The following is a 26,969-nucleotide window of genomic DNA, read 5'->3' as shown; positions in this document are numbered from 1 at the left end:
AGAATCAGGATGGTGATCCAGGTGTCTACCTCACAGGCTGTATTGTGAAGATTAATTAGGACAAGGCACAGAGACATTCACTCTACCATGAGCCTGCCATAGACAGACATGGCTTGATCTGGCCCCTGGATTTTCACAGGGCTCAGCAGTCTCCAAGGAAGGATGGGGCAGGACTGAGGGCACCAGGTAAGTGTGGGACCCTATAATCCTGGGAAGGCTCCAAGGCAGTGCAAAGAGACCCTGTACTGGCCAGGATGTGGTCCCAAAGGTTGGAATCCGGAAGACATCTGCTCAGGATGCCCATGTTAGAGGGCCTGGGATAGGCAGGCTTGGGGGATAGCTGGGTTTATGATGCGGAGCCAGAACATGAACGAGGAGTGGACAGTTCTGAATACAGATCACCCTCCTAGCTACAGTCAAGCTAATGGGTAGGGCCGAGGGGATGGGTCCATATTATATCCCAAGTCCTAAATTGGCAGATGTGGGGTGTTGAACCCATCTTTTCCTTGCAGTCTTGCTCCTGTAAGACAACTTAATTTGGGTGATACTTGTTGATGAAACAAATCCCAAAGTGTCAGGGGCTGAATGCAATAGATTTTAATTCTCCCTCACAACAGTCTGAGGTGGGTGTTCCTGGGGGCCAGCAAGAGGCCTTCCATGTAGTGATTCAGGGATCTAGGCTCTTAGTGGCTCTGACCTTTACAGCCTCAGAGTTCTCTGTAACCAATGGGCAGACAAGGGAAGAGTAGGTGGAGAAGGTACGACCTCTTTTAACTACCCTGGCCTGATGTGACCACGTATGCTCACACTCAGGCCATGAGAACTAGTCATACGGCCCCTCCTAGATGCGAGAGTGGCTGGCAAATGAAGACTAGGTAGGCAGAAGGGAAAGCACTAATTTCTGGTAGCCATCTCTGCCAGCTCCCATTCTGTAGGGAGAGCTAAACCAGCCACATCACATGGCCTTTCTCCTCACCAGGCCCCCACTCTCCTGCCACCTGCCCTCCAAGGTAGCCAGGCCAGGTTCTGAGAGCGCTCCTGAAAAAGAATGGAGGAAAACAAAACAAAATAAAGCAAAACAACCGCCCACCCCCGCCAAAACCCCACAACACTCCCTAGGGAATGACACAGGCAGACAGACTCAAAGAGACAGTGAACACCATGGGCTTCCACTTCAGCCGCCTCAAACCACCCAAGCCTGGTTTGTAGAAGCAGAGCTCGGTGAGCAAGCCAGGCCTACAGTTTGGATCTGAAGAGAGTGTGGGGAGACAGACCAGCTAAGGTTTCCTTGGAGCTCCCTCTGTCCTGGCCAACGGCAGCTGGGAGTGGTCTCAGAGGGATCTCCTGGGGTCTTCTGGGCAGCTCTCCCCATGTGCTCAGATTACTGTGCTGGCCAAATCCTGAGTCCCCAGTGGTCAGGGCTGGACTGAGGTGAGAGGTATGGGTGAGATTGCGGGCAGGACACGTCTTATTATCTGACCTACGCCTTGTACCTCCACCACAGCTTCTCACACACCCGCCGGCCACTGAGGAAGGCGTGAAGGATAACAAGGCCTACTGGGCCTCAGTGTGCTCATGATTTTGTAGAGAAAGGATCAAACATCAGTACTTCTGTCTGATGCAGAATATGCGTCAGGCCCTTCAAAGAGGGGTGGACGGTTAAGGCCAGAGGGGAGGGGCTGACGTGAGCAAGTCAGACCCTGCATTTGGTGCAATTACAGACGGCTTTCTGGAGGCTAAGGCCCAGAGGCTGAGGCTCGAAGGACACAGAGGGAAGAAATAGTGTTCCCACATGTGTAGTGCTTTATTATTTCCAAAGCCAGTGAGGCAGGCAAGGTAGAGAGGGTGGCAGGGACCATTATCTCCATTTGACAGGGGAAGAAGCAGAGGCCCAGAAAGGCTAAGCTCTTGGCCCAAGGTTGCACAGGAGTTTATGAGTGAGAATGCAGACGTTGGCCTAGCAGCTCTGAGTTCTTCATATAAGCTTGATAAGCACGTTTCTCCCTCAAGGCTGGTCAGGGCTAGGTCCTCAGGTGTGGCTGGGAAACTCCCATCCAGGGAGCAGGTCCTCCCTGGGGGCTTCTCAGGGCTGGGTGCTCAACCTCCCCTACACAACATGTGTTTCCTGTTTTCCTTCCCCCCCGGCTTAGGACAGAGAACAGGGTTTTCCTGAGCGGAAGAGCCTCAAAGACCTGGCCCACTACCAGCTAGCTCTGGCTAATCTGCTTGCTCATGGTTCTTGTTACTCAGAATGATGAACTCCCTCACCCTCCCTCCCAAAAGTCTTTATGACCATTACCTTCCCTCCCTCTCCCAAACTCCTGAGACCTGGAGTTCAAATCCAGGTCTCTGACTCCCATCTTAGTATTCTCTGAAGACCCTTGGCTCATCAGTCAATCTCCTTGGCAAAACCTGGGACTTATGCTGCCCTGGAACATAGGAGCTGGGGTTGTGGGGCAGGTCTCAGCCCTGGGACTTGTGCACTAAGCCAGGACTTTGGCCAATCTTGCAGCCATTGGAAATCCAGAGCCCTGAGACCTCCCTCAACCCCTCACCCCTGCACTATTTCCCACACTTGTCCTGGGCAGAAGCTGGGGCCAGTGGGTGACATCACCTGGCTGTCCAGCCTGCGTCACCTGAGGCCGGTGAGACCTGGGGCTCAGTGCGTGACTCTGCTATGAATCAGAGTCAGCACCTTGTTCCACTGTTGGGTCCAGGGCTCACCCCTGCTCCTCGGATGGAAGACATAGGTGGAATAAAAGAGAGAGAGAGGGCAAGATAGCATTCCAGGTCTGCAGAGCCTTGGATCCTGGTGCGGGCGAGAGCCATGAAGAAGAAAGGCAGGCTTTCATAGAATCAGAGAATACAATGGTGGCAGCGTGACTCCCACCCTGTCGGGGGGAACAGAGGGAGAGGGCCCTCCCATTTCCTCGCCCGGCCCCCCACAAAGAGGGCACCTCCTCTGCTCAGGCTGTGGGAGAGCCTGGTCCTGTGTTTGGGTGTGTTTGTGTTTCTGTCAGATGAGGTGCTGAGTATGAGAGGGCTTTGGGGGGCAAATGCGGGTCTGGGTGCGTGAGTCAGAGTGGGCTCTCGCTCGTGGGGGCTTGTGAGATGTGACATTCGGGCCCTGCTTTGGCCTGCAGCCTGCACAGGCCCGAACCCCAGAGCGGAGAAAAACAACCTCTGACGACCCAGCCTTGGGGTGAGAGCATTAGGTACAGTCCCCCCCACCCCCCCATTCCCCGTTTATTAGGTACAGGTTTATCTGGGGCTAATTTAACTTGTGAAGATAATTGTGCCAGAGGCCACAGCCCTGAGGCCCCCGCCTCAGTAATTACTCCCCTGGCTTCTTTCATCTCTGAGGGCTGTGCCCCTTTGCAGCACTTACTGGGCCCTCGCTTGCTTGGGCCCTTCCAAGGCCTCGGGAGGGGCCCTGGCCACGCTTTCACACGGTCTCATGTTTTTGCAAAACTTGCAAAAGCACGTTATTTCGACCACAATCATTTGAGGCTGCTGTTTCTTTTCATCCTGACTTACCCTCTGTCACATTGGCCCTCCTGTCAGGCGGTAGTGGGGTCACTGGCGGCAGTTTGGGGATCCAGCTTAGGGGATCCCTAACGCGAGTCAGGGATGCATTTGGAGCGGGCGAATGGCATGTGTTTGTGTGGCTGCAGCCCATGAAGGAGGCCTTTCGGCACTTCTGTGTGACATTAGGGTTATTGGAGGAGGAATGATTTCTAGGAACTCTCATTTGACCCATGGTGTTGACCCACCTGATGTGATGCAGCTTGAGAGGGTCTTAGGGCTTTCGGGATGGGAAGCGTGTGGGTAGTGGTTGAGAAACGAGGTTCGAAGTGTCCTAAGCCAGAAGCTAGTCCGTGGGAAGTTCTTTTAATCTCACCACTCATATGAAACTTGTTAGGGGTTTACCCCCAACTGACAACAATCTGAAAAACTCACGCGACATTAGTCGTAAAGCTGAAACAAATTTTTCTAAACTCTGAATGACAAAGCACGTATTTCACTCAACCGTGGTGGAAAGGCTGTTCTACACTCTCCACAGAAGATGGCATGAAATCGTTGGCATATGGTGAGGCAGTCAGAGAACACGCAGCCAAAAATGTAAGGGCTGTACTGTAAAGGTGTGTCAGTGAGTTCATTTGTTAAAATATTGTTTTTCTGGTTTTTGTGTATTTGTTACCTTCTAAAAATGAATGTGTTGATGTGACTTCTAGAAAATAATGAGAAGCATTTTAAAGAAAAAAATGTTCACTTAAAAACATTTTTTTAAATGTTTATTTCTATTTTTGAGAGAGAGAGAGAGAGAGACAGGGCACGAGCAGGGAAGGGGCAGAGGAGAGAGAGAGACACAGAACCCAAAGCAGGCTCCAGGCTCTGAGCTGTCAGCACAGAGCCTGATGTGGGGGCTCGAACTCACGAACTGCGAGATCATGACCCGAGCTGAAGTCAGATGCTTAATTGACTGAGCCCCAAATGTTCACTTTTTAACCTAGTTTTGTGATTTTCTGTTTGGCTTCTTAAGGAGGGCCCCCTAAATTGGGTAAGTTTCTGGCCCCACGAAATTTGGATCCACCCTGGTGCTACTACCATTTGTCAGTGGGGATGGGGTGGGGGAAAGCAGGTTGCCTTGAGATTCCCCTGAGGGTGCTCTCAGTCAGAGAGGCAGGGCTGGGGTGGGGGCGGGGGGGCTGTGCGGCTACTGAACTTGGCCATTGAGCACATGCTCCCTGTGGCCAGGGAGGACCTGCTCAGACAGCTGGGCTCCTTTGCAAGGCCCCTAGGGCTATCAGAACTTCCAGAAGAGCTGTGAGTTGGTAGCCTAAAGGCCCTTAGATCTCACTTCTTGTGGGTCTGCGGAGAGCACAGGAGGGTCACAGAGAAAGGAAGGGTCATTTTACACCATTGTATCAAGTTCAATTGAGTGATTATCTTATAATGTTCATCTCTCCTCCCACTCCGTAAGCTCCTTGAGGACAGGGATCTTGTTTATCTCGCTCACCGCTGTCTCCCTGGAACTCAGCACAGTGGCATAGAGTGGTGCTTAATAAACTTTTATCAAAAGGATGAACTGAATGAGCTAATAAAAGCACTAGGGCAGAGCAGGGAGCCAGGCAGGACTGTCTCTCATCTCTAAGTCATGAGCCCCAGGAAGCTCCTTTGCACACTTGTAGATGGTGCTGCATGTCCATAGGTGCATCCTTCTTAGGGACGTCTGTGCCGCTCAGGGGAACTGGGGGGCTGCAGCAGGTGGGTTCGAGGGGTGAGGAGTGCCCGGTGCTGATTAGGAAGGAGGAGGGGTGAGGTGATGGGGATGGATGAGAGAGCTGGCGATTCTCATGAAATCAGAACCCTAACCTGGAAACCAGGAAGAACCGTGAGGTCTTGATGAGGTTGGCATTGGCCCTCTGGCCGGAGTGAGCGAGCCAGCACACGCCCGACCCCTTGGCAGTTCAGAGCTGGAAAGTTCCCAGAGTTCCCCAGAAATGTTGAGTTCCTCTCCACCAGAGCCCCTCGGGCATCCCCTGCTCCCTGTGTTAAGGTGCAGGAGTGTGTGTGCCATGGAAGGAAGGAGGAGAGCAGGGCTCATTTGGTTCAAAAACCCTGCTTTTGCTGATTTTTACATTCCAGTCCCCCAGTAGAGGGTCCTGACAGCGGAAAAGATTTGGAAACCACCTATCTAGAACAAGTCGTTGCAAAGCCAGTTTTTATTAGTTTCTCTGTGTTTTTAAAGTATCACACATCCGTGGTTTTTAGTGTAATACTTAGTTCATATTTTTAAAAATCTAAAATCAGTAAGATATGACTTGAAATCACTCAGAGAGTTATATGCTCTGGTTCTAGTTCAAAGAACACAAGAGCATTGAAAGAGACACAACCAAGGGGTGGCAGTCTCCATCCATACCTGGTGAGAGTAAAGAAGGCTTTTATTCAAACAAACAAATGAATGCTTACTATTGATTAAAAGGTCTCATTCTTTGCACACTTCTGCCAGAAAAAATTTGAAAAGCTGTTCTCAAATTTATTAAACACACGATAGATTCCCCCCCCCCACCCCGCCCCGTGGTGATGGTGCAGAAAGAACATACTTGGTGTTAGTTTATAATTCTCTCTGTGCTGTTCCCCCAGATGATATAGAGCCAGAAAGGTCTTCCAAAGCAATGGGAAATATTTGTACACAAATTGTTAATGTGCAATTTTTAATGACATAACAAGGACCTCTTTAATTTTTTTAGGGTAGTACTAAATAAGATCAATTAATATTTAATTTTTATAGTTAATTACATTTTCTTGTTACCTTTAGAAAAAAATTTTTAATGTTTATTTTTGAGAGAGAGAGAGAAAATGAGTGGGGAAGGGGCAGAAAGAAAGGGAGACACAGAATCCGAAGCCGCCTTCAGGCTCTGAGCTGTCAGCACAGGCGATGCAGGGCTTGAACTCATGAACTGTGAGGTCATGACCTGAGCTGAAGTCAGACGTTTAACCAACTGAGCCACCCAAGCGCCCCTTAAATAATTCATATGAATGATTATTTGAATCATTTAAAAATTTTTGTCTCCTAATGATGTATCCTGTTGCATTAAGTTTAATGTTTACATTTCTATTAATGTTTTACCTGTTCATTAATTTTTGAAATGAAGATAAATTTAATGTTCATTTTCACTGATTAAAAAATTTATTAGTCATTTTGAACACTTAAAACACACATTCAACTCACTGGTGTTATACAAAAACTAAGGACAGTTCATACTGCAGTCACTTTGTGGAAAATAACCCTGTTTTATGCAAAGGACAGCACTACTGTTCAGAGAAATTAAGGGGATTTACCTCAAGGTCACATGGCTACTTAGTGAGTGGCAGAGGATGGCGTATGAATCCAGCTCTTCCTACACCAAGTCTCTGGCTTCTGTCTCCTTTGCACTACCTCTAACCCCTCTAAGCCGGGAACACCAATGCAGGTTCTCATCTGTATCCTTGGTCGAGTTTCTATTGAAACGCTAACCCTAAGGTAGGAATGTGAGGCTGGTCCCACTGCTGTTAGAGATGATGAAACCGTAGGACCCAACACCTCTTTTGCTCACCAGCTCCCAGGGACCCAAAGGGCCACGTGGGGGGATGGCAGGGCCCAAGAAGAGGGAGGAAAGGGGGCCGAGAGCCAATAAGTCAGAGAGACAGGATTTGGCCTTGGGGGAGAGGGTCAGACGCACAACCAGGTGGTCTCTGTGGTCTGTCTGCGCATCGTGGTGCGCGTGCTGTGGGGTCACCCCCTCTGCTATGCTGTATTCTCGCTATCGGGTGGTGTGCTGCAGGGAGCAGAGGCCACCTCTCCCTGCCCAGTCCCTGGGTGGCATTGTGTGTCACATGTGTCACGTGAAGGCCCAGCTTAGGGCACTTTCCCAGAGAGACCTCAGGGCTGACTCGTCCTGGTGACCCTGGTAGATCCCATAGCTTCGCACTGGGTCTGACTTGCTCACAAACATCTCACTTTCCCAACTCAAGAGCAAGGGCCCCGCTCCTGGGCAGGCCCAGCTGCTGGCCGTTCTGCTAATTAATGACTGCTGATTGGCCTGAGAGGCACACTCATTATGCCCAGGAGAGATCAAAGCCAGGCCCAATAATCTGCTAAACGAGATGTCAGATTAGGGCATTCTTCTGGGCTATTAGAAAGATTTTTCTTCTTGGGTAAAGGCCTGTCAGGGCATATGACCCTGTCACCCACCATGAGCCAAGCCTGAGGGAAGCTCTGTAGCCTCCTTACTCCTCTTACTTTGCATGTGGCCATTTAATGGGACAGTCCCACCCCAGAGGCCTAGATACGATCCCTGGGGAGGTCACAAAATGGGGAGGGGTCCCCCTAGGAAAGTCATGTTTGGGCACATTCGCCTCTGCTCCTTTGTCCTTGGGGTTTCTGGGTAATTAGGAAGATTAGGAAGAACTGGCCTTCCCTGGATTCTGTGCTTTCAGCTGTATTAGGGACGTACAGCCTCAGTTTACCTCCCACGCCTGGAGGTTGAGTTTTGTGTCAATACCACTCCCTTTTCTCAGAATTAGCCCCACACCAAGAGCCCCAGCCCAAGTTTCTCACCTCAGGGGTAGGAATGGAGCCCGGTTTTCACGTCAGTGCTAATAGCTTCATGGTTACCAGTTATCAGATGCAGTGTCAGGCACTGTGCTAGGTGACTAAATACTAATTTTATTTATCACCTGGAAGTATTACAAGTTAGGTACATTAACAGCTTCTACAGTACATGAGGAGAGAGTGAGCTCTACAATTTGTCCAACTTAACAGCAATTCCAGCAGACTCCAGGAGAGTCCTGATTGGCTGAAGTCAATCAGCATGTTGATTGGCATAGAGACAAGCACATGACCTAATTTTGGCCAATAAGAGAACACTAAACCCTAGACTTGTAAAGGAGGAAGGAGCTCTTTTTCTCCCTGGGTGGTGTGGGCTGAGGCTGGGAAGTTTGGAACTGCTAAAGCCATTTCACTCACTGGGGAAGAATCTGGAGCTGTTGGAGGGATGGGTAGTATAAGACCATGTGGGGACAGTTTCGCGCATCTTTGTTGCCATGCTTTGAGCTGTGGGATCAAACTAAGCTAAATGAGGGAACAAATTGTCTTTATTGTTTAAACCAGTTTGAGGTGGGCTTGGAAACACAAGCCAGAGACCATAACCCATATCCCAGAGGAACCAGACCTGCCCAGTGGGTTTGGCCTCCACGAGATAGCCCTGGGATAAGCCCACCTGGTAAAGCCAGGAGAGACTGTTGAACGTAGTCATGGTGCTTACTGTGGTTACTGCTTGTCCTGGTCACCAACGTCGGAGTTGCCACCTCAGCCCAGCCTGACTATGACCTCATCTGTCACCTCTGCTTCTCAGAGACAAATTCACCTGATCACCCATGGTACCGGCTCTCCTCACTGTCCCCCACCATCTTCATCCTGCCTGGCCTAGCTGGGATGCCTAGACCCAGCCCAGGCCTGGATGAACCCTCTGTCTTGGTTAGGAATAGTTTTGATTGGGAGAAAGAGACGCCGAAAGTGACAATGGCTTAAACGAGATAGAAGGCTATTTCTTTCACACGTAACATCCTGGATATGGGGTCCCCTGCTGGTGTGGGAATGTGATTCCACCATTGTCCATTTATACAGTCGCTTGTGTATTGATCAACTTTGCCCAAGATTTGTCTGCTTTATCAGTCTTTTCAAAGAACCAGTTTTTAGTTTTATTGATGCTTGTTATGCCCATTTTCTATTTCATTAGTCTGTCCTCATCTTTATTTCTTTCCTTCTACTTTATTTGTTGTTTCTCTCCTCCCTAACTTCTTGAGCTGGTCACTTAATTCTTTATAGGGTGTGACCTTTACATCTTTTCTTGCATGAGCCATAAATGAAAATACATTTTTCTCTTTATCATTCTTGTAACCGCATCAAGAAACTTAGAAATGTTATTTTAACTGTTGTTAGGTTCTAAATATTTTCTCCTTCCTCAATTCATTATAGTTTCGTCTATAACACAGGAGTTATTTAGGAATGTTTTTAAAAAGTTACAAAATAATAGTTTGAAAGTATTCTTGCTATCAATTTCTAATTTGTACATAATACATGGCCAGTTTTTATAAATGTTCCAAGGGAAAAATATGAATAATACAATGACTAAGTGAAGAGTTCTATATTTGTCCATTAGACTAAGATTGTTAATTAATTAATTAGTTAATTATTTTTTATTTTAGAGAGAGAGTGTGCAAGCCAGGGAGAGGGGCAAAGGGAGTGAGAGAGAGACTCCCAAGCAGGTTCCACATTCAGCGCAGAACCCAACACAGGGCTCAATCCCATGATCCTGGGATCATGACCTGAACCAAAATGGAGAGTTGGACACTCAACTGACTGAGCCATCCAGGCACCCCTAATTAAGGTAAGTCATTACCAATAATGTCTCTCAGTGACAGAGAAATCTACTTTGATTGTGGAAATGTCAGTTTCTCTTTTGTAATTCTGTCAAACTTTATACATTTTGAAGTCATGTTATTAGGTGTCTACATGTTATATTTTCATATGTTCCTGGTGAATTTCCTTTCATTGGTATGTATTGACCCTCTATCTCTAATGATGCCTTTTGCCTTAAAGTGTATTTTGTCTGGTACTAATATTACTCTACCACTTTTCTTTCAATTGTTATTTTTTCTGTTATATCAAACTCCATCCCTTTACTTCACTTTTTCTGGGTCCATGCATTTTAGTGTGTCTCTTATAAATAGCATATAGCTAGATTAAAAACTTCCAGCTTAACAATCTCTGGCTGTCTTGGCTCATACATTTATTGTGATTTCTGTTGTACTTGTTTATCTGGGAATATCTTAATTTCTCCTTCAGTTTTGAAGGATCGTCCTGCTGGATATAGAATTGTTGATTGACAGTTTCTTGTTTATGATGAGTTATTTTTCCCTTGCTGCTTTCAAGATTCTCTCCTTGCATTAAAAAAATTTTTTTATAAGTTTATTTATTTTGAGAGAGACAGAGACAACATATGTGGGGAAAGTGTAGAACGAGACAGAGACAGAGAATCCCAAGCAGGCACTGCACTGTCAGCACGGAGCTGGATGTGGGGTCCAAACTCACAAAACCGTGAGATCATGACCTGAGCAAAATTAAGAGTCTGACGCTTAACCAACTGAGCCACCCAGATGCCCCTCTCCTTACATTTTGACAGTTTGAGTATGATGTAGATAATATAATGTGATAAGTCTGGAGATCAGATTCTCCTCTCCTGAAATGGGTTAATGTTGTTATTGTTGGCCAATGCCGTTTGTTTCATGACTTTGCTTGACTAATTCTGTAAAGTCTGCATTCCCTGTGTACAACCATTGAAGTCTTTGCTTGGTCAGCCTAGTACTCAATTAATGATTGGTCAGAGGTTGCCTTAAATGCTTTGAACAAACCTTTCTAGATTGTTCCACATGGATACACAAAGCTCTAGTACATTCATTTCAACCTATGTATAATAGTCCATTGTATGGATAAACCTCAATTTATTCATCCTTTAATCTATTAGTGGACATTTAGGTCATTACTAATTTTTTGACATTACATAGAAAGTGCCATTGAATGTCTAGTTCATGTGTGAGAGTTTTTTTTTTTTTTTAAACCATGTATACCCAGATGTGTAATTGTTGGGTGATGGAATGCATATCTTCAACCATAGGAAATACTGCCAAACTGTTCTCCAAATAACTGTACTCATTCATGTATCCACTGTCAGCGTAGCCTATTTAATGGTTTATTTTGTTTTAATTAGCTTTAAAGCTTACCTCAAAATCTTCTCCTTCAGAGAGCTGCTTGTGGTTCTCCAACTAGAAGTAATCTTGTTCTTCTGCATCACTGTAAAATCCTGTTCTTTTCTAACCTGTTGCATTACCTTCGATTTGCTTTGTGCCATTGTTGTATGAATGTCCCCTCTCACCTACAAGATTCACTTTCCTGGATCACATGGACCATGGCTGTTCCTCAAAGCATCTGCTATAGAATGAGTTACACAGTAGTCACTGAACTGAATTATTCACAATTTTAATACCTGTTTACTGGATCCGACACAGGACCAGTCCTGCTGGGAAGCTTTCACTTTTCCCTCCTTCTCCCCTGAGTATTTCAACTCAGCTAAGTTCATCCACTATCGTTGGGTACCTAAATCTGTAGACATTCACTCTGAGATGGATTGGGGCTGGGATCAATGTGGTCTCCACGCGGAAATTTTGGCTAAACTCCTCTTCCTGCTGTGAAACACAGGCTTCCTCGTGAGCTGCCACTCAGGCAAACATCTTTGATGGGGGAGAGGTACTCATTTAAGGTTTGGAGTAATTTAGACATGGCTGGGAGGAAGTTAGCCTTTGCTTAGCTGATCTTTCCTCATGGAAGTACAAAAAGATAGTGAGAAAACGATGTTGGGAGAGACATTCAAGCAGAACATTTCAAATCACATACACTTACCCATTCACAGATAAACAGCCACTTTGCTGGTTACAACACCTTCCTAGCTAGTCCTCGAAGTTGTTCCCCAAGGACCACTCCTGGTCACACCTGGTTCCCATTACTGTATCTACTTGAAAGTGGTAAAGCTGCCTTTCTTCAGAAGAGCTGAGAAGTGTGGTATTTCACTCTGACTCGCCCTTGGCTTGTCCAGAGCAGCTCGTCTGACACTTTCACGTGATCACGGTTATCCACAGCCCCTCATGAAGGCCCATTCTGTCTGTCCAGACAGAAACAAATAATTGGCCTGGAAGTTTAAAATGCCAGCGGGATTCAGCGCGTACCCCCTTGGGCAGATCCATCTCTCCTGCACACTTGGTTGTGATCTTGTCTCGTGCACCATACTCTGTACGCGGGCATGTTCACCTTAGGTACAAATGGAGCTGTCCGCCCTTGCTTGGACCCCTGGATGGAAGACCCATTGCCTTGGTTAATATAAAAGGACCGGGGAGAGCTGGGAGTCGGTGGCCTTTGGGGGACTGTGCAGCTCTTATAAAGAGAGGGGCTATTCTTTCCTTCCTGATGGAGAAGGGAAGGCAGCCCTTTCTCTTCCTTAAAGCCTAAAGAGGGGACCTCAAGCAATCTATTCTTAAAGGCCCCATTATCCATGTTGCCCTATTCAGAAATCATTTGCCCACATTTAAATCTCTTTTCAGGGGGCGCCTGGGTGGCTCAGTCGGTTGAGCGGCCGACTTCGGCTCAGGTCATGATCTCGCGGTCCGTGAGTTCGAGCCCCGCGTCGGGCTCTGCGCTGACAGCTCAGACAGAGCCTGGAGCCTGTTTCAGATTCTGTGTCTCCCTCTCTCTGACCCTCCCCCGTTCATGCTCTGTCTCTCTCTGTCTCAAAAATAAATATAAAAACGTTAAAAAAAAAAAAATTAAAAAAAAAAAAATAAAAATAAAAATTAAAAAAAAAAAATAAATAAATCTCTTTTCAGAAAGTTTTTAAAAGATCTTTTGAAGGTGCTTGAAAAATTCTTTTTAGATTTTGAAGGAGCCTATTGCAATGGGGACGGCATTGCAGGAGAGAGGATGTTTAGAGAGAGCGGGCAGAATGGAGACGGAGCAGCAGCTCTCCCACAGCTTGGTCAGGCCAGGGTTCCTGAGCGTTCTGCGTGGCTCCAGTGGATGTCAAGTAAGGTGGCTGCACTTGAGTCCCCTTGCTGTTACCCTTCCTCCCTTCCTCTTATCCCTCCCCATACCAGCCTGCTTCCTGTTGAGTGAGAAGCACCCACAGCAAGAAGGCCCTAAAGTTAATAGTCTTCTGGGGTGCCTGGGTGGCTCAGTCAGTTAAGTGTCTGACTTTGGCTCAGGTCATGATCTCCTGATTCATGAGTTCAGGCCCTGTGTTGGCCTCTGTGCTGACAGCTCAGAGCCTGGAGCCTGCTTTGGATTCTGTGTCTCCCTCTCTCTCTGCCCCTCCCCTGCTCATGCTCTCTCTCTCTCTCTCTCTTTCTCTCAAGAATGAATGAACATTAAAAAAAAACTTTAAGTCAATTAAAAAAAAATAAAAAATAAACCATTTATAATTGTGAATTCTTTAAGGATCCGCACACAATTCTATAGATTCATAAGCCCTTGACTTGATAATGGAGCCACAAAAGTCAAACACAGTGGAGAGTCAGGTACACCTTAGGGCTAACCTTTGAAGATAAAGCTTCCAAAAAGAGACTTAATTATAGGGAAATGATTTTGAACCAGGAAACATGAATGCAATGAGACAGTTCACAGTGGCAACACAAGCAGAATTGCCATCATTGTAGAAAAGGGCCAAGAAGATCCTACAGGTGGCCATGGAAGGCCGTGTGCTGGCCAAAGTTATAAAGGAACAGAAATTCCTAAGAGTGAACAAAGCGAGATGGAGGGAGTGGAAGGAAGAGAGCATCACACCAAGGAAGGCAAAGGTGACTTGAGAAAGGAGGCTGGTTCTGCTTTGCCTCAGTTCCCATTTCCATTTCTTCCCTCATCACCCCTCACCCGGCAAATGCAATGTCTACAAAGCTGTGACTCCTGGGGTCCAGTCTCAGTGGTATTGGTTCAAAAGAACAGAGTTTGGGGGGCGCCTGGGTGGCTCATTTGGTTAAATGTCCAACCCTTGATTTTGGCTCAGGTCACGATCTCATGGTTTGTAAGATCGAGCCCCCAGTCGGGGTGCGAGCTAATAATGCAGAGCTTGCTTGAGATTCTTTCTCTCTCTCTCTCTCTCTCTCTGTTCCTCCCCCACTTGCTCTTCTCTCTCTCTCAAAATAAATGAATAAACTTAAAACAAAAACAACAGAGTTTGGAAACCAAATGTTATGTCATTATTACCTCAGTTCTTTCTTTGCATTTCTCAGTCATGAAAGGGGATACTCCCTAGCCTACCCTCCACTTCTCTAGCGGCCTCTGTGCTTCCTCAGGGCACAATCCTTCTTTCTCCTCTCCCCATAATTCCACCTACAGCTACTGGGCTACCCCCAGTGCCTCTTGGATCCTCCTCTCTTGTCCTTTTTACTTCCAATTCTGCTTGTTAAAGTCCCAAAGAACCACTTTGCTGGCAGGGGTGTTTTCAAGGGTGGGAAGGGAAAGCAGAGAAGTGGGCCAGCAGGAGTTCCCCTGGCAGGAAAGGGGAGGGGGTGGGGGCTTGGAACAACATTGGCTAGTTATTTTATCCTGTTAAACAAGGAGTATATAAGTTCTTTACAGCTAAATGACCCTGACGAGGGCACTGTGTGACCCAGGCTGAGTTATTTAACCTCTCTGAGCTGAAGGTTCTTTAGATTTAACTGGGCGTAATGATTTCTGCTTCATGGGGGTGGCTGAAAGAGTTGAATGGGTGACCCATGAGAAACACAGTGTCCCTTTGAACCCAGTGGCTAACCACATCTCTCTGTAGACCCCTGGGAACACGGGAGAGCAGTGCCTACAGTTCAGGAGACACGACTTCCTCAGAGTCCCCCAGGATTAGGGCCTCCTCTCAGCTGTCGTGGGCACTCTCTGACTCCCTGCTCCACCCTCAAGACCTGGCTCTGCTCTCAGTGGGTTCTATTTTCCTCAGATGTCTGGGGAAGCCTCAATTTCGTCTGATTTCCTGGTTAGTTTGATTCGATACTCCTTGAGTGTCCCTGGAGCCCCAGGCCTTGTTGGAGGAGCCTCTGGTATTAGTTTTAGTGGTGTTGGTCTGGGGGTGGCTGGTTGGGAAATATTCTTTCTCGGACACCCAGGCAGAAGGGCTTCCCTGTTTGGGCCAAATCTCCAAGCAAGTGCCCTTCTCTGGGCCCCGGGTCTCTGTACCTGCCTCATTCCCTTTTGCTGCTCTGACTGGGTTGGGTCCCCTGGGTCCTCTCTCAGATGGCTGGGGCCTTCCCTCCTGCCCAGTCTTCCCTGCTGCCCGGGATTGCGTGGAAATGTGGGCTTGCAGGTCAAAGGTGGAAACGTGAGGGAAGGAAGGCAGGAAGGAAGTAAGAAAGGAAGTCACTGCTCCATCACAGGCTGTGATGTGAGACGCCCAGGATTTTGTATCCATGGCTGGCCAGCACAGCACTTGATGTGTAAAGTACAGTGCTTGGTGAGTGGTAAGCACTACACAAAAATGTGTCAGGTGGCTATTGATCTAATGTGTTGTTCTTTTTTCATTTGTGGGAGTCAAAAGGGGGAAAATACCTGCCACACTTGCTTCCTTTGCTCTGTGTTGGGGCCAGGACAACCAGCACATGAGATAAACTGTCAACGCTTAGTTTCTCTGTGGGCACTCACCCAGGATGGGGCGGCTGTTCTGATGGGTGGGCACGCAGTCACCTTTTCAACTGTCTGTGAACAAAGCAGGACTAGTGTCAACAGGATGGGGAGGTCTGAGGAGTGGGGAGGGAGAAGCTGTTTAACCCACTTAGTGAATCTGCTGCTTAGAAACACAAACAATGACTGTGCTAATTACTAATGATAACAAGGTTTGACAGTTTTCAACACAGATCAGTTATCTTCTTTGGATCTCCCTGCAGCCTGTGGGATGGGACGAGCATTCCTCCTGGATTTATGAATTGACAGATAAGGGGACTAAAAGGCAGAGAGGTTGGGGAACTCATGCAGGTTTACACAGCTGAATCCAGATTCAAACCCAGGCCTGAGTGTCACCGCCTCCGGGCAGGCTGCCCTTTTCACTGCCTCATTGGCTCCTTCCAGACAGGCATAGGCCAGCAAGGAAGCTGGTGGTAACTCAGTGTGTCGCTTTCTCCCACCAGTGGAGAGGGGACCATGCTCTCAGTACCTACAGAAGGAGAGACTCACTCCAGATCTCTGAAAATTCCTCACTCAGGGCCTGGACAGACCTCTTGGGCCCAGGAATCATTCTGCCCGTGAACTGGGAAGTGGGACAAGACAGGGGCAGGAGTACAGGCCTTGGAGTTGATGGCCCTGGGGTTCCAAACCCAGGCACTTACAAGCTGTGACTTCAGGTGGATCATCGTCTGTGCCTGGGCTTCATTTCCTTCAACAGTAAGCAGAGGAACAGGTGGGACAGCCAAAATAATTCTAATTTCGTGTTTTTGCTGTGAGTTTCTTACACTTTGCTGTGAGTTTCTTACACTTTCTCTGTGGCCAGAGAAGCTCCTCCAGACCACCCAGGAAGAGGCCATGCAGGGTGAGGGAGGCCTTATGGCCGATGGCAGATGAAAGACATGCCTAGGGTTACGGGGGCTGGAAAGGGAGTGGTTTCTCGGCAGCTTCCATAGCCAGAGACCTCTCGTGCCCCTCTATAGGCCTTTGCGGTTTTCCGAGTGCTTTACACACCTGACCTAGGAGGGTTGGCATCCCGTTTTGCAGCTGGCAGAGCTGAGGTCTGGAGGAGAAAGGAAAGCTAGTGAATTCCTAGTCCCTGCCCAGCATCTTCAGGGTACTCTGGCACCTTGTTTCACCCTAATACAGACCTTACGGGGTCAGCATTACTGTGCCCATTTGCTGCTGAGGTAACTGAGGCTCAGAGAGGAGTCCCTGGCTCACAGTCACATAGCTCCCAGGAGGTAGAGCTGGGCTAATTGCAAAACCTATGCTTCCTTCACCCCAAAGGCAGGATGAGCGCCTGCTTAAGGCCAGCCTCTGGACTCCCAGCCCAGTGCTCTTTCTTTGGCCCGCATTCCCCTTGTTCTGCTCTGAGCCTTCGGGTGGTGCTAAGTTAGGAGCCAAGGCTCTGCTTTTGCCTCCTTGGGGGGCATCCCATTTCCAGTGGGTTCCCACTGGGCGCTGGCTTGGCTTCTTGGAAAGAGAGACTAGTGAAAAGTCAGTGCCTGAGAACTGCCCCTGGGGCAGCTGAACTCCACCTTGCCCCTTCCTGTGTGGAAGAACGGGGTCTAGTTAGCACAGTCCTGCTTCCTACCCAGGAGCCCTTCTACCTGGCAAGTGTTGTCAGGCCACTGCCCCTTATCACACTTATACCCACACAGGAGGCTCCCGACCTGTCAGACCTGCCCGGGGGGTGCCCATTCTCCTGGGGCCGAGGTGTTGCTTCTCTTGCCAGTGATGTGGTTCAGTGCTTATTCCTGTGGTCCGGGAAGCAGGGGCGGACAAAGGAGTATGCAAGGGTTAACTCAATTTTGGCTGTTATTCCTTTTTGGCATCTGCAAGTCAGCTTAATAGGATCTCAGCTTTCCTGTTGCCTCACCAGTGAAACAGAAACCAGACCACAAGGGGGTCTGGAGATGGTTAAACGGTGATGCCTCCCGGTGGGCTGCAGGGCCTCCTCGGAGAGATCAGTAGGAAATGACTGCTAGAAACTCCACGCTGGGCTCCCCTGTCGCCAGGGTGAGGGAAGGGACAGGGAACTGGGGGCTCCCCAGAAGGCCTGGCTCCAGGCAGAGGGGAAGGAAGGCGGTTACAGGGTCCACAGATTTGTGCAGGGCTCCTGGCTCCACCCCCTTTACATCTGTGACTCTCAGTCTGTCAGGGTTCCTGCATCTGAGGATCCAGTGCATAAAAAAAGCACTAAGCTCGGCACAGAATATGCCTAACTCAAGAATTGTCAGCCCTACAGAACCTCTGGTTTTTCTTTTTCTCACTCCCCTACTCTCCCTTTGCAATTCTTCTTTCTTCCTGAAGCGGCAATTCCTTCTATTCATTTCCTGGCCGGCTCCTACTTCAGTTATCAGTCTGAATATCACCTCCTCCAGGAAGCCCTCTGAAATGGGGCTGGGGGCCTCATGGTGCCTGAACTTCCCCCTCCAGTCTCATCCCTGGCCCTTCACACCTCCATCATATTTCTCTGTTTTCCACATGGGGCAGGGTTGAGTGTGGTTCCCTCACCTTGATGCTCTGGCTGTGGGCCCTGCAGAGGGTCTGAACCATTCACCACCTCAGGAGGGAAAGAGGAATGGGCAGGGAGGGAGGGAGGACAGGTCACCAATGCTCTGACCCACTGGGGTGCCCTCGGGGAGCCACGAGCAAGGGGATTTAACCAATCCCAATGTCGGGACTCTCCTGCCAGGATCGCTTTGCTCTCCACAGTGGTTTTCATTATTTTTCATTCCCAGACTATTTTGGAAGCTGGCTGCCATGGGAACTGAGTCTTTGGAAAGCCCCGGCCTCTTTTCCCCTCCTGCCCCCACCCCTCCTTCCATCTCCATTCCCTCTTAATTGGTTTTTAGTTCCCTGGCTTTCAGGCTGGTCTGTTTATTTTGATTGCAACTCGACAGAACAAATCTTTAATGAACCAGCTTGTGGGGAGAGCCATTAGCAGCTGCCTGCCTCCAGGGAGTGGGGGAGGTGCGGGGCCAGGGGCCCTGCCTTGGCAGCCCCGGGAGGAGACAGTGGCCAGGCATGGGGTGGCAGTGGGCGTTTGGGGCCCAGGCTTCGTTCAGGTATAGCCCAGAGATGAGGAGGCTCTCGTCCTCCCCAAGCTGTCTGCAGCCTCAGCCAGGAGGACCCCACAGCCCTCCTCAACAACCCAGGGGCCTCCAGAGGGCTTCCCAGTCCTCCCAATGACCCTGAGAGGGTGCACTCTACAGATGAGGGGAGAGGGGCTCAGAGAGATTGAGAGACCTGAGTCACCTGGCCATCATGCCTATGTCTTTTTGCCTTGGACCCCCAGTTTCCCCTCAGTGTCACTCATCCTTAGGCCCAATTGGCAGCCTTGGCCCAGGCTGGTCTCCTCCAGGCCTGGGTTTTGTGGGACAAATGCCTTCTTGATTTGTGCCTTGGTTTCCCCATCTCTGTGGCTCTACTGTAGAGCTGTCTGGGCCTTATACTACTTATGGGACTATTTCTTAGACTGAATGAGATCATGTGTGCCCAAGAGCCTGGCAGACAGGAAAACATATAGATGTGTGTTGCTATTATGAGTATAAAGTGCAGGATAATCCATATAGTTTCTTGAGCTATAGCAAACCCAGAGGAAGCCCCCACGCCCTTTGACTGGCTGCATCTTCAGGACGACCTCTATGGATGTGGGTAATTTTCCCTTTCACGTTGACCCCATCCTGCCATTCATCTTCGAATCAGAGACCCATAGAATGTTGAGTGGGGAAAGCTGCCTTAGAGCTCAAGCCCAGTAGTTTCATACTGGTGGAAAGAGCTCTAGGATTCTGTGACTGGGACTCTGAAGACAGAAGGTGGGCTCCAGCCTTCTCCCCATCCTAACTTCAGTCCAAAGGCCTCTGCTTTTATCTGCTCTGTATCATGGGGTCATGTAGCATTTCTGTAGAAAGGTGGGTTCCCTTTCTGTACTGGTCATGGTAGGCTCTGCAAAGTACTTCACAGCAGATGGGATCCCACTTTCCTTTTCAGTGATTGGTTGGAACTAGGCACTTCTGGCTAATAAGAGGTAAAGGGAAGTCTGATAGGGAAATGTAGGGGAAGTTTCTTGCTCCTAAAAGTGAAACACAAGAAAGATGGATTCTTTTTTTCTTGGCTGAGATGTGCCTGGTTGTGGTGCAGTGTACTTTTGGTAGTCATCCCTGTGCCCCTGAAGGAAGTCAGAAGGAGGATAAAACTAATTCACGGAGAATTGCAGAGTATCTGATGGCATTGGTGAGCAGCTGATCATATGGGTCCCTGGAGTGGTCTTGTTTCTGGATTTTATCAGGTGATAAACATCCTTATTGTTGAAGCCATTTGAATAAGCTATTTTTGTTTGATCATTTACAGCTAAATGTAAGTTAATTTGATATACTAGCTCAATCTCCATTTTAAAGAAGGGGTGAATGAGGCCCAGGGGAGTGGGGAATGCCTGGGTCAAGGTTGTGCTCTGATTAGTGGCAGAGGTGGTCTTCCAGAATCCCTGGACTCTTGACTGCCGGTCTAGGGCTCTTCCCTTGGATTCACAGCTGGCAGTCTGGTATCCTGGGGTCATTCCAGCTGGCATTGCCTCCTGGTCTCTGGAGGATCTAGGCAAGCCACGGGGGTCCCTACAAGGCTGAGAGTTGGGACCATCCGGGTAGCATAATCTGAGGGTTCTTCAGCTGTTCTTGTGGGCAGCTTCTGAAGAGCACATGACAGGTGCATAATCCATTCTTGCACCAGATTGTGAGATCATAGAAAGAGGGAGAAATAGAGGTATTTGAGTTGCCACATGTATCAGTTAGGAATTACGTTTGGCTACTTAAAATAAACCCTAAACAAGTAAGGGGTTATTTTTCTCACATAATAGGGAGTCTGGAGAGAGGCAGTCCAGGTTGGTACAGTCTTACTCAGCAGGGCAGCCAAGCCAGGAATAAAACCCAGAGGGTGTGAGCCCCTCTCCAAAAGCTCTGAAGCTGCTCTTGCCTCAATTGGCTCCTTCCAAGGTCTTAATCATCCCTCTTACAGATGCCAAAGTAATCTTGCCGGAACTCCTCTGTCACATTGCTTCCTGGCCTAAAATCTCCCTTTGCCCACATCATGTGATCCAAATTCCTTAACCTGGTATTTAAGGTCCTCTGATCAGCCTGTAAACCACCTCTCTGGCCCAATTTGTCGTTTGTCTCCATGCTCAGCGGTGTTCTTCCCCCTTTGGGCAGTGTCCCTTCATTTGTTCTCGTAGATAATCTCCTGTTCTCTTCTGCCTGATGGAATCCCACCACCTTTAGGGTCACCTCATCCCTAAAGCTGACTCAGCTGCTCTGGACCTTCTCTGTGGTTCCTGTGGACATGATAACTTGTGCTACTCAGATCAAACATCTGTCCTGTGCCAACCACCCCAGAAGTTAATCTCCCTGAAGGGTGAAAATGGGCGCCACCTCTTACATGAAGAAGGTACTAGATAAATATTCACTTTTCTTCAGAACAATTCATCTTGGGCAGCCTCAAGATAGGGGTTCTAGGAGTGTCCTTGGGTTGATTATTGATGGATTTCCAAAAACAGAGTTGGGAATATGCTCACAGTGATCTAGAAAGTTGACAGAGTATGAGTTCACTTGAACTTCTGTGGCCATTTGATAACCAGGGATCCTATCTGACTTGTCCACCACTGTGTCCTCAGCTCACAGCATAGCACCTGGGACTCAGAGGCACTGAGCAAGTGCTTGTGGGAAATGATGCAAGAAGGTACTTCTGAACAACTCGCAATTGGATCCAATATGATTCCTATCCTCCCCAGGACTTGTCCTGTAGCCTGGAGAAAGCTCTCTCATCTCAGTCCTTATGGAGGAATTGAGGAAACAAACCCTCAAGGACAAACCCTTTAGGAGACACCACCCAAGGCCTCTCTCTCCCAGTGGTTGTCCAGAGTCAGGGTTCCAGGGTTGACACTGCAGTGTCACCAAGAACACCAGTGCCCTCCCATGCTTCTGCTCTCCCATCCTTAGCATTTCCAAGCTCTTGCTCTAGCAACTAGAGAGTCTAGGAAGTCACACACGTGGTGTGCTCAGTGGCAGTGGAAAGCAAAGAAGTGGGACACATGACTTTTGGGCAGACAGTGAATAGCACATGCTACCAACTTGTTCAGAGATAAGGGAATAGGACTTGAAGAGATGAAGTCCCTTGTCCAGTGCTCTGTAGTAGGTAAGTAGCAGAGATGGGGTGTCTGATTTTAAAGCCTTGTTACTACCAGATAATCACTTGTCATGGTGCAAGACAAAGGTGTGTGCTACAGAGTGTGTGTGGGGCTGTGTAGGTTGTTCAGACACTAGGAACCTCTATCATAGGCACCAATGAGTAGGGCATTTCAGACACAGGCCCTCTGGACATGTAACTCCTTCTCTTTGAGAATGGATCTTACTGGGTGGAGAAGGAAACAGTGGGATGGTAAGGAGGGGCTGTATGCCTTTACCTTTTTTGAACTTCTATTTTGTTTGTTTATTTTTATTTTAGACAGAGAGAGAGCACACTAGCGGGGGAAAGGGGCAGAAGGGGAGAGAGAGAGAATCTTAAGCAGGTCCACGCTCTGCACAGAGCCTGACACAGAGCTTGATCCCGTGACCCTGGGATCATGACCTGAGCCGAAATCAAGAGTCAGACGTTCAACCAACTGAGCCACCCAGGTGCCCCTAAACTTTTATTTTTAGGTGTAATATACATTCAGAATAGTGCACAAATTATAAGAGTATGACTTGATTAGTTTTCGTAAAGGGAACACACCTGTGTTCAGCACCCAGACTAAGAAGCAGAGCATTACCAGTATTTCAAAAGGCCTCTTTTCGTCCTTTCCAGTCTTTATATCCGCCTGCTGAGGATTAACATTATCTGTATCAAAGCAATTTTGACTGTTTTGGTACCTCTCATAAATGAAACCATACAGTACATATTCTTATGTGTGAATTCTTTGTTCAAAATTATGTTTGAGATTCATCCATATTGTTATATGAGTTGCAGTTCATTCTCATTGCTGTATAATATTCCATTTTGTGAATATATGGCGATATATTTCTCCATTTTTACTGTTCATGGGTATTTTGGGTAACTTTTAGTTTTTAGCTGTCACAAATAGTGCTACTCTGAGCATTTTGAACATGTAGCCAATTCTGTTGGAAATACATCCGGGAAGGTATATATTTAATTATAGCAGGCACTGCTAAAGAGTATCCAAAGTGGTTATACCAATTCACATTCCCACCATTATATGAATTCCAGTTGCTCCATATTCTCGCCAACATTTGATATTATCAGTGCTTATAATTTAAGCTCTTCTGTCTGGTGGGCGTGTAATGACGTCTCATTATGGCTTGGTATGCATTTGCATTTCCTGCTTGATTGATAACATTGAGCGCCGTTTTGTATGATTATTGGTCACTTACGTGGCTTTATCTTTAAACTTTGAGTGAGGAGGGAGAAAAATGGGGAGAGGCCTCCTGAGTATGAAGGGGTGTGAGTGCTGGGTGTGGAGACGCTTGAGTGGCATATCTCTGTTGCTTGCAGACCTAGTAGAAGGGGAGGCCTGGGAATGAGGGCTGTTGTATCCATGGAGTCACACTCACAGGAGAGGCAGTGAGATGCTGATATGGGGAAAGGCTAGCTTTGGCTCAGGCATTTACTAGCTACCATATTTCAGGCAATTTCCACCTCTGTCAAAGGTAAAGAAGAATAATACCAACTGGATAGTGTTGCTGTAAGGTTTAACTGAGATGAAATGTGGACAGTGTCTGGCACAGAGATATGCAGAGATAAATTGTCTACAGTGCCTGGCCTAATAAATGACAGCCATTATTCCTCTGGAATGACTGGGGAGTGAGGATCAGAACAAGTGCGCTATCAGTTGTGGGAACAACAGCAGAATACCTTGTGACTTGTACAAGCCTTCCTCTGTGGCTTAGAATCTTGCATCTCATACACCAACCCTCACCTTAAGAAATCAGCCAGTCTAATTGTTTGTCCTGTTCAGATCTCCTGCCCTAAGAACTTCTGAGTCCCACCTGGGGCAATAAAATAAAATGCACTCATTTTTCCTAACAAGATGTTATGTAAAAGAATTGTCAGTTTCGTGTTCTTCCTTGCTTCGCTAAGTCAATAAAATTCAGTTTCACTTTTTATCATAACGGCTTTCTCTAGCTGAGCGGTGGCTTTTCCCCACTTTAGATGTTATTCATCTAATCTCACATTGTCTTGTCCTGTATTGCCATGAAATTTACTTGTCCACAAGGGGTAAAAATGGGCACAGAGTCATCAGCAAGTGAATACCAATAAATTCATGGCCAAAACCAGCCCCAAAGACCAACAAGTTTAAGGTCTTTCTTGGCTGGTGGCCTTCAGGGAATGAACCTTATCTTGGGTTGCCTCTGAAAATGTTACAAGAATTGACCTGTGGGCTGTCGTTCACTGAACCCCGCTCTAGTGCTTACCTCATCTGCCAACAACACTGGCTGTTCTTCCTCTGTCCTGACTTTGTGTCCCAGAGAGTTAACTTGAGAAACACAATCTCCAAAAACTCCTTTTGCTGAGGACTATAGTTATAGACAGTCACCCTCTGGTTGCAAGCCCAAGACAGGAGGCCCAGAAGCAACACATCTGGCCAAACGGTATCAACTTGCATGAGTCATCTCAGTCCAAATCAACCTCTCCACCAGACTGGAGGTCCACTCCTTGCAGGATTCTCATCGTAACCCAGCTTCTTCTGCATATTTTACAAAAGGGTGCAACTCTGCCAAGAGTAGTCTGGAATTACAATGACCAGGTTGGGGAACTTTCAACATGACCAAAATGGCCCATCTTAATGGAGCCTAGGACTGGGAATCGACACACTTTTTCTGTAAAGGGCCTGATAGTCAATGTTTTAGGTTCCTGTGAGTCTCACAGTCCCTGTTGCAACCCTTCTACTGTGCCACTGGGGTGCAAAAGCAGTGATAGACAGTACATAAACAAATGGGCATGACTGTGTTCCAGCAAAAACTTATTTACAAAAAAAGCCCATGGGTCAGAATTGGCCTGTGGGCTGTCGTTTACTGAACCTTGCTCTAGTACTTACCTCACCTGCCAACAACACCATCTTGGCAAAGCAGTAAAGATGGGGCATGGATGGACATCAAGACCTTAAGGCCCATTTGAAAACCTCCAAATTAATGTTATACAATTATTCCCTGTGATGGAATATGAATATATTTGGCTGTTTTTGTTTGTTGTTGGCTTTTTTTTTTTTTTTGCATGTTTTCCCCCCAGATTTGTTGAAGCCTTTCCTTGCTGAAGAGCATCAAAACAAGGCATTCAATTTTGTATTTCTCACTAGAGGAGTCCCAATCTACTGCTGTAATAATGAGTATCCTTATTTTCCTGAGAAGATCATTAGGATCTCTGCAAGATATTGGTGCTTACTCAAAATTTCCTCTGTCCATACTCCCTCCACCCCCAATCTTCAGACAGAGTAGAAAGGATGAGTAGATTTTTCAAATTAAAGTTAGCTTAGCTTTCAGAAACACTTCAATTTCCCTGGTCGAAAATCCTTCCTTGGCCTTATTGACAATAAGCTCAACTCCTTTGAGAGTATATCAGTTCTCTACTCGTTAAGGTAACAAGCCTACCCAAGCATCTAGGACTTTATCTCTAATCCTAGACTCTTCCCTGTTAAAAGCAGTAATAAGCAAATACTATAATGGATCCATACATCTACTAGTTTGTTTTTTGTTTTTAAAGTAGTCTTCATGTCCAGCGTGAAGTCCAACGCAGGGTCTGAACCCATGACCCTGAGATCAAGACCTGAGCCAAGATCAAGAGTTGGATACTTAACTGACTGAGCCACCCAGGTGCCCCCAATCTGCTAGTTTTGTGATTAACATACTCCTAATCCATCCTTGAACAACCTACGACTTGGTTTTCTAGAAAAAGTCATCATATAAAGGCAACCCTTGGACCATAATGGAAAAAGACTTTATCGGTATTTCTGACACCCAGTAAAGCAGTAAAACTTCAGGGGGTTGAATTTTGGATCTGTGCTTCTCAATTAAAGAAACACAAACCTTCCCTGGCAACTGGAAGGCCATCCCAAACAGAAATTTCCCAGTGAGGACCCTTAAGAATCCTCCAGAAGCAGAAGATCTTCAGGAGACTCTAGCCTGAGACCTTCATAAGCAGAAGACAGCATGGCAAAAACAGTTTATTCTTCCAAATCTTTAGAATAAGGCCGTCTAGATGTCTGAAGCCACAGACGAACATGCTGTCCTTCATCTAGCCCTCTGACTTTAATTTTTCCCCTTTCTTTCCACTTCTCAGTTTTGTAGTAAGGGTTTGCTGATAGCATAGCTGTTGCCCTGCAACATTTCTCTTACTGAGAAATGTCTTTGGACATTGTCATGTGATTTTTGTTGTTGTTCTTCCCAAAGAAGATGTCAAGAGATTATCCAAGTCTATTGTTAAGCACCTACACCTTCAAGACAGTCTGTCCTCCACTAGGGTACTATTTTTTTTTTTTTTTTTAATGTGGAAATCAAGCCTTAACTTGTTCAAACTGTTTAGGTATTTAAGATCTCAACACCCTCTGCAAAACATATCTCACTGAAACATGCCTCTAGGAACTTACAAAATGAAACCACATAGGCTATTCTAGAAAATTAGCTGGAGGAAATATTCTTTCACTTTTTATGTGGAACATCTAAATGGTGATTTCTATAATGAGGGCTATACCATTGGAAAAGGATGAGAGAAATGTATTATTAATCTTAGCTGAAGTTATAAATGATCTTCCAAAGCTTTTGAGGTTTATCAGACAGATCTAAACTCTTTGGCCCAGTTGGAAGTTGACAATCAGATAGCTTTAGATTTTCTGTTAACTAGTCAGGGAGTTATCTGTGCTGTTGCCAACATTTTTGTGTTACACTTGGATAAATCTTTATGATCAGGTATGACAATCTATTTTGAAGCTGAAGGAGATGGCCACCTTTCTCTCTGAGGTAAACCCAAATGGATTCTGGGACATGATTTTTTTAAGTTTATTTATTTTGAGACAGAAAGACAGCATGAGATGGGGAGGGGCAGAGAGAAAGGGAGAGAGAAAGAATCCCAAGCAGGCTTTGTGCTGTCAGTGCAGAGCTCCATGCAGGGCTTGAACTCACAAAACTGTGAG

The 26,969-nt window shown here is 47.1% G+C and overlaps 1 long non-coding RNA gene across 1 annotated transcript in view; it reads left to right on the top strand.

Moving 5' to 3' along the window:
- LOC131485200 (uncharacterized) overlaps positions 1 to 26,969 on the top strand; it is a 100,172-nt gene that overhangs the window by 67,247 nt on the left and 5,956 nt on the right. The window contains exon 4 of the long non-coding RNA XR_009248701.1: positions 9,754 to 9,935. This is a non-coding gene — a long non-coding RNA (uncharacterized LOC131485200). The remainder of the gene's footprint in view (positions 1 to 9,753; positions 9,936 to 26,969) is intronic.

The sequence above is a fragment of the Neofelis nebulosa genome, chromosome 9, assembly GCF_028018385.1.
Source record: "Neofelis nebulosa isolate mNeoNeb1 chromosome 9, mNeoNeb1.pri, whole genome shotgun sequence".
Classification (NCBI taxonomy): Eukaryota; Metazoa; Chordata; class Mammalia; order Carnivora; family Felidae; genus Neofelis; species Neofelis nebulosa.
Note: the sequence above shows the minus strand (reverse complement) of the source record. Positions and strands in the feature narration are given on the sequence as shown.